This window comes from Haliotis asinina, chromosome 3 (genome assembly GCF_037392515.1).
Source record: "Haliotis asinina isolate JCU_RB_2024 chromosome 3, JCU_Hal_asi_v2, whole genome shotgun sequence".
NCBI lineage: Eukaryota > Metazoa > Mollusca > Gastropoda > Lepetellida > Haliotidae > Haliotis > Haliotis asinina.
Window position 1 is genome coordinate 20,638,142 of NC_090282.1, and position 9,876 is coordinate 20,648,017.

A 9,876-nucleotide genomic window follows, 5' to 3' on the forward strand; every position below is an offset into this window, starting at 1 on the left:
GGACTTTAAACACGGCTTGCAATAACGTCCCAAGCATGTTCAGTTGGATTTAGATCAGGTGACCTTGCAGGTCAGTCCATATGTGTGATGTTGTTGACAACAGCATCATTAACAACTCATTATCACCCATGGACGGGCATTATCATCCATACAAATGAAGTTAGGACCCGCTGGGTGTAACAGAGGAATGATAACTGGTTGGGTTTAACCGATCAGACTGCATGTGAGAAATGTGGAGCACATACATGCCACTCACTTTGCGTTTTGTTTCTTAGGGTGATTGTGTTCGGGTGATCAGGTAAAACAACTTGACAGTGAAGAAAGGTTATTAATACGTTGAATATTTATCTTTCAGTAACATCCTGGCAAAATTTGAAAGCGAGATTGATAAAGATATTGCACTGAAAATACAAAAAAGATCAGAGCATAGTTTTCAGTTATTCAGAGTGCGAATCTTTAACTTTCGACCCGTGAAGATCCGGGGAGACTATGCTTGTCGTAAGAGGTTACTAACGGGATCCGGTTGTCAGACTTGCTGGTTTGGTTGGCACATGTCATCGGTTCCCAATTGCACAGATCGATGCTCATGTTGTTGATCACTGAAATGTGTGGTCCAGACTCACCTGTGTCAGTGGAGGACGGGAGTCTAGGGGACTGAGGGCACTGAGAGCCTGTAACCGCGTTCCCTTTGCTCAAGACACCCCTTCGACCCTTACTTCACCTGGACGTGTGGTAGAAATGACCTCGTTCTATCAATCGACTGGTCACACCAAGCACTGAGCCACAAGTATATGATGCTCAAAATTGATTCAACTGTTACCTTAATTATTCATGCTTGGCCAAATTCTTTTGATCTTGTAATTGCACAATTCCATGTAATTTTTTTTGCCTAGAGACGTATGCCCAGAAGACGGTGGCTCATGGGCCAGTCTGGTGGAATCATTAATTTGTTAATTTTTCTGCTGGAGTACATTATCCGGGTATCCTTGGTGCTGCAAGCTGGAGATCATGAAATAAAATAATTCACCTGTAATTACTTCGTCACATGCCTGTCAAATAGACATGACATGGATATATACAGATACTCCTGAACTTGTTTCTCCTGAGCAATCAACACAGACTGAAAAATCACTTCCTGCTCAGCAGAACCTCTTCCAGCAACAATCTCCTGTTTCACAGCCTCGATCGCAACCTGAGAAAAGTGAAAAACAGATTGAAAAAAACAAAAATCAAATCAAGATCAGACACTTCAAGAACAAATCGAGCCCCTAAAGGGTCAGACAATAACAAACTATTTAATAAGGGTGGGTCACTGGAAACTACGGATGTATCTGATAATATCCCTCGTCGGCCACATGGCTTATCGCCCGCCAAGAAGGTGCGGGGTGGATCCCCAATCAACCCACCTAAGAGATAGTTTATTCCAAAAAAGTAGTACAGTGGATTACGGACCAATTTTAATGAGTTACAATCATTAGTCCAAGATTTTGCACCTTCAGCTTTCTGTCTGCAGGAAACCTGTTTGAACCAGACAGACACTTGTTAAGCAGGATGTTGTCCATAGTCCTGCAACACTCACAAATAATCTTCAAACAGTTGCAGTTGGACGTAATCTTCAAGTTACCTTTACTTTATGCTCTCTATATATTCCCCTTCTTCAGCACTCAAGCTTTCTATGACCAAATCCCTAAACCTTGCATTATAATGGGTGATCTCAATGGCCATAACCCGTTCTGGAGTGATACAAACACTAACCCTAAAGGTAAATTACTGGAAGATTTCATCTCCAGTAACGACTTATATATATATACGATGACGATTCCTGCACTTATCTGCATCCTGCAACCGACACCTACTCTTGTCTAGATTTGTCTCTTGCCGATTCTAACCTCTTAAATGAATTTCATTGGTCAGTTCACAACGACCTCTGTGGGAGTGTCCACTTTTCAACTATCCTTTCAGAAATTAGTTCATCTAATTCTCCATCTTATACAAGATGGAATTTTCTTTTAGGCAGACTGGTCCTTATTTAAAACATCATGCACATCTAAACTCCGACCGGAATGTTTCAGTGATGAAACTGATCCTATTCAGCTTATTTCTGATGTTTTAAATGAAATAGCTGATTAATGTTTACATAAGTCCTCTGCAACTCCGCATGTACGGAGCAAGCATGGTTCAATACAGATTGTAGACAAGTTAGGAAAGCGAAAGGCAGAACATTATTTTCGCACTCATCCAACTGTCCATAACTTAGATATATTTAAAATACTCAATGCGAAGGCTAGACGTACCTTCAAACAACATAAACGGCAATCTTGGTGGAACTATGTCACTAAAAGTAACTCACGTACGCCAGTTTCCATGATATGGAACATGGTTCAAAGAATTAAAAGGCAAAGGTTCAAAGTCTGCTGTTCACCATATTAAATATAGGGATACTTTATTACTTACTGACATTTCTCAAATTGAAAATAACCTTAGCGAAACTCTTGCCAAAATTCATCATGGGAAAATCATGTCCCTGAGTTCCAGAAATATCAGAAACAAGAGGAAAAACAAAAATCCTTTGGACTCAACTAACGGAAAAAACTAAAATAAACTCTTTTCATTATATGATCTATATACAGCTCTTAAGCAAGCTCATGCCACCGCAGCGGGTGATGACAATGTTCTTTATCAGCTACTGAAACACTTGCCTGAACTATGTGTGGTCACACTTTTAGATATATTTGATAAAATAATTTCATTACAAATATTCAGGGTGGTTTTCGAACGCTCTATGCTATATGTAATAAGAGTGAGTGAGTGAGCTTAGTTTTACGCCGCACTCAGCAATATTCCAGCTATATGGCGGCGGTCTGTAAACAATCGAGTCTGGACCAAACAATCTAGTGGTCAACAGCATGTGCAATTGGGAACCGATGACATGTGTCAACCAAGCCAGCGAACCGGACCACCCCATCCCGCTAGTCGCCTCTTACGACAAGCATAGTCCCCTATTATGGCAAGCATGGGTTGCTGAAGGCCTATTCTACTCCGGGAGCTTCGTGGGTCAGTATGTAATAAGAAGTCATCCATAAAGTTGTGTGTTTCATTTTTGAGTCACCATTTTCTAGAATGCTGATCAAACAATGTGAGTGAGAAAGTGATGTCGAATGCAATTCATTGTCGTGACCTCCGCCATATGTTCCTGCATTATTTCAGGTGAACAAATTGACGCGACTTTGCATATGTTTATGACGTGCCACCAATACAGCACGATACGTTAACGAACATCTAATATAATCACTATTTCATGTTAAAGGGGTTTTGCCGCTTCTACACGCTTCACATAAAAAGAGAAACGCATAGGTGATTTTGAGATTATTGGACTCTTGTTGCTGTCACAAAAAGAATACAAATCTACCATTTCTTTCCAAAACGTCATCTTTGTGTGATTGTAAACTGCCTCAGCTCCAAAACGCGGCAGCTATGACTTTTTCCCATGTCAACAGAATGCAGGCAAAGTAAAATGCACGTACAAGAAAGCAGAGAAGCATGTGGTATCGATCACTGGAAAAAAGGTAAACGTATTTTAATTTTGTGAACAAGACGTCATCATGCCACAACTGAAGAGTCTAAACGTTTCCACCAAAGTCCAGGACGGATGCATCCAGGTTTTGCTGACTTGAGTCATCGTCATGCCACAGCCGTGGAGACTGCACAACGCACCCCTAGTTTGAAAGTCAGTGAGTTAATATCTAACGTCACATTGGCAGTATTTTAGCCATAACGTGACGAGAACATTTAACAATGAAAAGGACTATATGTATATTATAAAACCTGTCGACGAAGGACAGTAAAGCAACTAGAATATGACAATTAGCATTAAAACTGGCGTGAAAAGTTAAAACTGATATCATTATAATACAATATAAAAACGGGCTATAGATCCCTTGTTTGAGAGAACTGTCGGGGATCGATTGCGTTAAGTGGGAATTCGACCAAGAAGGTCAGTTGTCTCCCATTTTGAGAGACCTTAGGCATCCGGAATGATAAATTCTCTCTAAGACGTGGGAACATTTGAAAATTTACAAATGTTTCCCCGTCTATGAAAATGTCTATATTTCAAACCCTGTTAAGAAAGGAGTCGTAAATTTCACCACATGTAACAATTCAAAGGATTGTATTAGAAGGACATAGTACGCTATATGTTGAGCATTTACTGACGCTTCAACATTTGAATTCGTGCTTGGAAATTTCTGCAAATCCGACCATGCTTGTGTGGATTTGTGTAGTTCGTATTAAACAGAGTCAGAAGAAAAAATAGCTTATTCTGCAAACCCAGTCATAACATGTATTCCTTAATTATTCTGCCTTGTTTCATGTCTGTAAAATCCGGCTTTGGTCCCGTTTGTGCATCTCGTGTGACAAATGTATGCAGACAGCGGTCGGCATGTTTAAATCATGCAAATCACCATGATACTGCGGTGTGGTGTCAATGCCACATGCGAAGAAAAGAATATAATGAGGCTCGATTACCTGCTTGGCGTGAAAAACAAAATGAAGGGTGAAAAAAATAAACAACTGAAACACCAGCATTTTTCGTGACAGCATTCTGTTGTTGCTTTTCCTTTGACCTTTTCTCTCGGGAACATTTTAAACTAATTCAGTCAACCAGCCCTCCCTGACTGGCTGTTCTCAATTCACTACTGTCAAATCTCATATGTGAATTTCATTGCATGCATGCGTTTAGTGTCCATACCAGTACCTGGTCGGGATCATACAGATCCATCAAATTACAGGCCTACATCTTTAACCATCCACGTCTGTAAAACCATGGACCGAATGGTATATAACGGATTAATTTGGGGTCTTGAAACTATTCACTTAATTGCAACTATACCGTATAAACAGGAACAGCTATTCAAAGTGAATAATAATACATATAAATCCGTATTTACAGATGGGTACAAGAATAGCTGGGAGGGGCTTGTGCTGCTGTCGCTGGACCCAAAACAACGTCTTCTCGACTACCGGATAATAGCTCTATTTTCAGCAGCAGAAGCAAACGCAATACTAATAGCCCTTAAATATATTGATATACACCCGAAATATGAAGAATGCATAATCGTTTCTAGTTATATTATTCCAGTTGTTTGACTGTCCTTTGACAAAAGGATTTTCATCGTATACACATCTTCCATTTCAATATCAAATATGTTCTCGTCAGGATATGGCTGAAATATCGCCTGATTTACATTAAATATTAACTCATTCACATGTTTCTGAATCTATTTCGTTCCTTCAGGCAATTAAATGTCTTTCTTGCAAACATCCACTTTTATTAGAAATTATCGAATTATATAATGATCTTGCTATTGGCCACTGCGACATCGTCCTCTGTTGGATATCAGGGCACGTTGGAATTTCTGGTAATACAATGGCCGATCTTGCTGCTGAGGCAGCACTCAACAAATCTGTGACACCCGTTCTTATTCCATACTCATGCAAAGTCGTCATTAGAACCTACATCCATGATCCGATGCAGAAGAAGTGGGACATATTTGTAGTAATAAATTACATGCAGTAAAACCCTTTATTGGTTACACGTACTTGGTTGTCAGTCCAGATTTGAAAGGGTCATCATGCGGCGATTTCTATTTGTCCAGACAAGGTATACTTGTGACTTTGTGTTAAAAGGTGAGGATCCTCCAATTTACATCCCTTCTAATGAAAGACGTACGGTCAAGCATGTCCAACTGGACTGTATACTTTTTTGTCATCACATGGGATAAATTTTAACGTCAAAACAATTAAGGATCTTTTTATAATGTTAGTTATCATTTAACAATTCCTTTTAAAAAGGAAGTAATTTTTTAGTATATGGATTAATAATTAGATTATTTGAATATGTTTTGTGAATAGATAATTGGTGTTTTAAAGATGGCAGTATAAATTAGCAGCTGCGATGGTTGTACCCTCAATGGGGGGTCGAAGTAGCGTAAAAGTATTGCACTCATGAGAATTTACGTAAGGCCCAAAACTTCAAAGTCAGTTTAGCTCTACGAAACGTTTAATCGTAGAATATTTGTTATTTTGAATAATTATTTACACTCAACACAATCGGATGCGACTGAGGGGATTGTGTAATCCAGCTAGAGTCCTTGCATATAGCAAAAGCAGTGTTAGTCCCGATGGACCTTGCTATGATGATCTCTCACAGACGTTGATGATCGTTATCCCTTTTATGTTTTGAACTGTCTGTAGTGACATGGTTTTATGCTAGTATACTAGTTTAAAATGTATATATCTGTTATACTATAGTATTTGTAATGCCCTTCATTCTTTACGTTCTAAATTTATTGAAATTAATATCAATATAAACAATTAACCAGTTTTGAGATTGATCCCCAAAAATGACAAAAGGTCACTCACAGAACATTTCGAGAACAAGAAAGAAGACAGACATCGCTTACGCTGCAGCAATGACGAACCACGTGGTATGTTAACGTTTCACTGTTCATTCGTATTATTTGAACCGTGTGTGTTTGTCGCGGATTTTCGTACGTAACGGGTACATCAGACTCGCACAGCGTCTGTAAACTGAACCGGAAACTTTCACATGGTTAAACATGAAAAACATAAGACATAAGTCATTCATGACGTGATTTCTTGACTGTCTTACATGTGTGCTGTATCTATGACATATATGTATCCATACATGTGTGCTGTATTCATGACATATATGTATCCATACATGTGTGCTGTATTCATAACATATATGTATCCATACATGTGTGCTGTATCCATAACATATATGTACCCATACATGTGTGCTGTATTCATGACATATATGCATCCATACATGTGTGCTGTATTCATGACACATATGTATCCAAACATGTGTGTTGTATCCATGACATGTATCCATACATATGTGCTGTATCCATGACATGTCTCCATACACGTGTTGCATTCATGACATGTATGTATCCATACAAATGTGCTGTATTCATGACATATATGTATCCATACATTTGTGCTGTATTCATAACATATATGTGTCCATACATGTGTGTTGTATTCATAACATATATGTACCCATACATGTGTGCTGTATCCATAACATATATGTACCCATACATGTGTGCTGTATTCATGACATATACGCATCCATACATGTGTGCTGTATTCATGACATATATGTATCCATATATGTGTGCTGTATTCATGACATGTATCCATACATATATGTTGTATTCATGACATATATGTATCCATACAAATGTGCTGTATTCCTGACAAATATGTATCCATACATATGTGCTGTATTCATGACATGTATGTATCCATACATATGTGCTGTATCCATAACATATGTGTACCCATACATGTGTGCTGTATTTATGACATATATGTATCCATACATGTGTGCCAGATTCATGACATATATGCATCCATACATGTGTGCTGTATTCATGACACATATGTATCCATACATGTGTGCTGTATTCATGACACATATGTATCCATACATGTGTGCTGTATCCATGACATGTGTCCATACATTTGTGCTGTATCCATGACATCTATCCATACATATGTGCTGTATTCATGACATATATGTATCCATACAAATGTGCTGTATTCATGACATATATGTATCCATACATGCGTGCTGTATTCATAACATATATGTATCCATACATGTGTGTTGTATTCATGACATATATGCATCCATACATGTGTGCTGTATTCATGACACATATGTATCCAAACATGTGTGTTGTATCCATGACATGTATCCATACATATGTGCTGTATCCATGACATGTCTCCATACACGTGTTGCATTCATGACATGTATGTATCCATACAAATGTGCTGTATTCATGACATATATGTATCCATACATTTGTGCTGTATTCATAACATATATGTGTCCATACATGTGTGTTGTATTCATAACATATATGTACCCATACATGTGTGCTGTATCCATAACATATATGTACCCATACATGTGTGCTGTATTCATGACATATACGCATCCATACATGTGTGCTGTATTCATGACATATATGTATCCATATATGTGTGCTGTATTCATGACATGTATCCATACATATATGTTGTATTCATGACATATATGTATCCATACAAATGTGCTGTATTCCTGACAAATATGTATCCATACATATGTGCTGTATTCATGACATGTATGTATCCATACATATGTGCTGTATCCATAACATATGTGTACCCATACATGTGTGCTGTATTTATGACATATATGTATCCATACATGTGTGCCAGATTCATGACATATATGCATCCATACATGTGTGCTGTATTCATGACACATATGTATCCATACATGTGTGCTGTATTCATGACACATATGTATCCATACATGTGTGCTGTATCCATGACATGTGTCCATACATTTGTGCTGTATCCATGACATCTATCCATACATATGTGCTGTATTCATGACATATATGTATCCATACAAATGTGCTGTATTCATGACATATATGTATCCATACATGCGTGCTGTATTCATAACATATATGTATCCATACATGTGTGTTGTATTCATGACATATATGCATCCATACATGTGTGCTGTATTCATGACATGTATGTATCCACACATATGCGCTGTATCCATAGCATATATGTACCCATACATGTGTGCTGTATTCATGACATATATGCATCCATACATGTGTGCTGTATTCATGACATATATGCATCCATACATGTGTGTTGTATTCATGACATATATCATGGCATAAGCTTGTAACATGGACATACCATCCCAGCAGCGTCGCCTGTGTAGCTATAGGAATCAGACATTACCGCGTCTTTTGATTGCGATAACACAATGTATAATTCAACCATTGGAACTCAAGACGTCTGACCACAAACGGTTAATCCAGTTGATGAGTAATCTTCATGAGTGAAAAACATACACGTTAGACTTGAACAGTGAGTAGGATGATTTTTGCTGTTGTTGACAATGTCCCTGTAACAGCCCTGAAGAGTGAGTGAGATGATTTTTCGTTGCTTTTGACAATGTCCCTGTAACAGCCCTGAAGAGTGAGTGAGATGATTTTTCGCTGCTTTTGACAATGTCCCTGTAACAGCCCTGAAGAGTGAGTGAGATGATTTTTCGCTGCTTTTGACAATGTCCCTGTAACAGCCCTGAAGAGTGAGTGAGTATAATAATAGAAACCGGGCCTTTGCTGTGACAAGTCAGTGCTTAAACTACTAGATAATCCCCTGTACCTTCAAATAAGAAAAAGACACACACTTATTATAGATGGGCAATACAGGACAGAACAAACGTTTAATGTATTTCAGGTCCAGAATGCCTAAAAGTACAGTATATGAAATAATATTATGTACATATAATTTTAGAGCGTTATAATGTTATGCTTCATAGTACACAGTGGCATTGAGGGGTCCCATCCATGACCCGAACCCACACACCGGCACCTACCCCTCAGGATGCAGAGTTAGCCCCATTGACTGTCGATGCATGTAGTTCCGTTGTATTAGGAATACTCTAACACACATTCTCATCTAATCAGTGCCATCTCCCACGACGACCGCCAAACGACGGTGGCACACTGGTGGCCACCTTTCTGTATAGTCACTGTACATGTTTTACCTGTTCTTGATTCAGTTGTTGGCAACCTATAGTACGCTTATATATTGTATTGTCTCTAAAATTAAACTGTTTTAGATTTAAGTTGATTTGATTTAGATTTAGAATTACCTGTGCTATTCTTTACTAGTGGTTTTACTGTTCTTTGTCAAATGTGCTATGTGCCGTGGGAGAATTCCTTGCTTGATTGTGTATTATTTCAAGCAAACTATAAC

At 38.3% G+C, this 9,876-nt stretch overlaps 1 protein-coding gene across 1 annotated transcript in view; it reads left to right on the forward strand.

Annotated features, from left to right (window-relative positions):
* LOC137277657 (protein FAM167B-like) overlaps nt 1–9,876 on the forward strand; it is a 284,520-nt gene that overhangs the window by 29,787 nt on the left and 244,857 nt on the right. The gene's annotated exons all lie outside the window — the stretch shown is intronic.